Below are 4,029 nucleotides of genomic sequence, written 5' to 3'. Positions count from 1 at the left end.
GTAGAGAAATTAGAGGACGTTCCCAGTTGAGAGATGAAGACACAATGCCAGGTGAAGCGCTTCGATCTCGTTCTCTGCCAAAAGTTTCCCTTTTAGAAGAAGCCAGAAGCCCATTAAAATGGCAAGGATTAGACTAAAGCAACAGCGGGAGGTTCATAAAGCCTCGCTGAGACACTCTGCTTGTTTCAGAGTGTGTGTGTGTGTGTGCGTGTGAGTGCACCAGAGCCTTTATATGTGTGCTCAAGTGATGGCCTGTTCGCAGCTTTACTGATAAAATACTTCCATTTGACTAATGGAGGCAGATAAATCAATAACCAAACAGCTAAAAACATACAGGGTGAGACAAGTAAGATGGAGAGCGCTGTGATCAAACAGATGCAGAAACTGTTGCATGCTGGTGAAAGTTTGACTGGTTTCTTCACTGAATGAAGTACGTAGGAGCTGCAACATTGTGTGCATTTCCATTTTTTTAATACGCATTTTAAATTTGCACACAAAAACCTGAGAGCCAAAAGCACAAAAAATTTAGGGAAACATAAGATTTGTGTTGAGCGATGAGGAACAACATAAATGTCATATTTCCATCATATTTTCTATTATGTTTTTGATTTAATTATATCATCTTATTATGCTCTGTTATTGTGCAACTGCTTAATTGCACGTGACTGGAGAATTCGCACCAACAACTGTTTATTTTAGCAAACAAACTCCTAATAATCCTGTAGTGGATGGACATGCATTAATTAGCATTTTGATTTTTGCATATTTTATTGACATTCAATTAAAATGTGTGTTTTGGATTGAAACATGAGTTATGATATGTTCTGCAGCTAAAGTTGAGCTAGGTTCAGCTTTGACTTAAAATTCTTTGCATTGTCTCAAGGAAGCTACAGCTGACAAAATTGTTGAAGCCAACAAAATCCACAGTAGTTGGCTAGAAATAAGAAGCCTGCTTTCGGCTACCTCAAAAATGTCTGCAAACCTCAAGACAAAATACAATTCTTATATGCCAAGCGTGGATGGGAAGCTTGACAGGCCTAGCAGGGTTAAATTGAATGTTCAATTTAAAAGTAACAGTTCAGATAACTGCAGTAAACACACAGCCTGGTGTAGTTCTCCAAGTCTCATCTCACTCTCTACGACCTAGAGCCCTGTGTTAGACAGAGACAGACACAAATAGCTCTCAGCAGACACCAGTGATTTCCCAAGGCTTGGGACAACAGTGTAGGTCATGCCGGGGTCAACCTCTAGGATCAGAGCTCCAAGGCTGATAGTCGGTGTCAGTGCTCGACACAAGAGATGCATAATGGTGTTGAGCAGCGTGTCAGGAAGACAGTTAAAAGGTCAATGCGATGCCTGTAGTGAGGCTGCATCACACAGGAGACAAAGGAGAAGACAAAGGAGACAATAACCAGCATCTAAACAACATTAGTGCTCTTTGATGCTGTATCCCTCCTGCACTCTCTGAGCTTTCATCTTACTGAGAATGAATACATCTTAGTATGGGTGACAGTCTACAGCCACACTAGCAGCTCTGTCAGGTTTAATATGTTTAGCATGCAAACGTTTGCTAATTTGAAGGAAAGTCAGATCACTGAAGTACATTACAATTCATCTTGTGTGGGACATGAAAGTCTGAACCAAATTTAATAACAATCCATCCAATGGTTGTAGAGAAGTAAAAAAAAAACACAAATGTTAGCTCAGAAAATGGTTAAAAATAATGCTGCGTAGCCTGATGGAGGCTGAATGGGGACTTACTGAAGCACGGTGCATCTTGTTGATGATTGCTCCTGTTCATAGGGAACAACTTACTTACTAATTTAAAACCGCACTTATCTGTTTAACTTTCAGGCAGCAAGAAAGAAAGCTTTAAACACACTGGCTGCATGTCAACAACTGAGATGAGTCGTAGGAGGAGAAATCATTTACTGATGCTACACTGATACGATTTCTTTCACTCGGCTATCTTATAAATTTGGTTTTGGTTTCTGGCTCTTGGCGGATTCAAGCTGTTACGAGACCATATGAGAAGTTTTCTATGAACTGATAGCATCGCTGAAAGATCTGAATCAATGCAGCCTCCCGGCAGTGTTACACGTCTCCATGGCAACAGCAGAGCCAGAATCACTCTGAGCTCACTCTGATGTTGACGATGTGACCATGAGAGTCTCAGCTTGTTGTGGAAATCTTTTAAACTGAAGTTTGAAATCAATTTGAAGCCTGTTATGACTGTCCAGAGACTGCAGTGTCCTCCTTTTCTTCCTCCTCCTCCTCCTCTTCTCCTCCACATGTGATAACACGAAGGAGCTGCAACGTCCTCATTACTCTGGGAGGACCCCACTTGGGCTCCACTTTCCTGTTTTCTGTCTCTCTGTAATGAGGGAAGACAAGCATTCGATAGGCACTCATGGCTTTCCCTTTAATGGACGGCAAGAGTTATGGAGGCAGATAAGAGAGTTGCTCACTGAGCTCTTTCTGAAGCCCAGCATTTGGTTAAAATTGCTCAAGAAGATACATGATTCAGCAAAGTCAGAGGGTGCATGGATCAGCTCTGAAAATTTGAAACAACATCACTGATATTTACACATAACCTCACATCAAACACACTTTAAGGTTCAAACTACCGGCTGTGTATATGGATTTGTCTTTAGTGAACTCTCTTTGTCTTCTTTAAACCTTGCTGTATTGTTTCTCGTTTCTCATATAGTCAAATGGCTGAAGGGGATTATATGAATCCCACAAACACACACAGTTGTAAATGCTTTTGATCTGAGGAGCTGCACAAATCACTTTCTTTCTCACAAATCTATCTGTCCATACATTAAATATGAAACAATGCAGATTTGTTTTTATCCAGGGATTGCAGTGAGGCTCAGTTGATCCACTGCTTAACTCCAGACAGAAATATCTCACCGACTATTGGATGGATTGCCAATCATAACAATTTAAGTAATCCCTGACTTTTATTCTAAAGCCATCATCAGGTCAAACTTTTATTTGTCCAGAAAAACTAATGAAATCAGCCTCAACTGTGGTTTGTGGTCAGTGCTGTTCAGCGAATGCTAACATGCAAAACTAAGATGGTAAACACTGTAAACATTATACCTGCTAAGCATCAGTAGCCCTTGTGAGCATTATAAGAGCTTCTAGGATGGTTGCAGACTCTTAGGACCCAATCATACACCCAGTCAAAGCAGCACACAGCGCAGTGTTGTTGCAAATGTATTGCACCCATCTGTGCACTCATGTGGATGTTGGTCTTAAAATGAGGTGTGGTCAAGCATATTGTAGGCACAGTGCTATTTTTAGGCAGCAGAGAGCAATCTCGCCCCTGACAAACAAAAACCTGGTCTAAAATCAATGGCACAATATTTTTCTGCTATTTAAAGAATGCATTATCCAGATTGTAAGATTCGCCAACATAGGTGGGTTCCCACTGCTGTCAAAAGACACTACTGCGCTGCTTTACTTTGCAAGTGACCAGTCTGAGGTCTGTTGGAGGTATGAGTGTATAGGGACAGCTGGCATTAGTCTCCAAATCATCTGACAGGAGATTACAGATGTCTGTTACAGCCTGGAGGGATAAGTGCACAAGCAGCTCCGTTTCCTCACTTCTCCAACAACCGAATCCACTGTTTAAATAGCAACATGCCAGGTGAAAGCGCAACTATCCTTTAAAAGGTATGAGAGATGACACTCTGATTAGTTTAATTCATGTTACGCCAAAAACACACCTCAGATTAATTAAGAGACTAAATACAACCTATTTGCTCCTTAATTTGCTCCCAGATTATGTGCTGTGTATCAAGCAGAAGTGGAGTTGTACACAACCTAAATGCTCTTAGTATTGTGAGGTGGCAGTTTAAGATCCGTTTGAATTTGCTTTCTCCCTTTCTTCTTTTTTTTAAAAGTATTTTTTGGGCTTTTATTGCCTTTATGATAGTGACAGCTGGAGAGAGACAGCAAAGGGGGGCAGAGAGAGGGGATGACACGCAGCAAAGGGCCGCAGGTCGGATTCAAACCCTG

The sequence above is a fragment of the Morone saxatilis genome, unplaced genomic scaffold (genome assembly GCF_004916995.1).
Source record: "Morone saxatilis isolate NCDOM2014 unplaced genomic scaffold, NCSU_SB_2.0 Contig6, whole genome shotgun sequence".
Taxonomy (NCBI): Eukaryota; Metazoa; Chordata; class Actinopteri; family Moronidae; genus Morone; species Morone saxatilis.
This window is presented reverse-complemented; position numbering follows the sequence as displayed.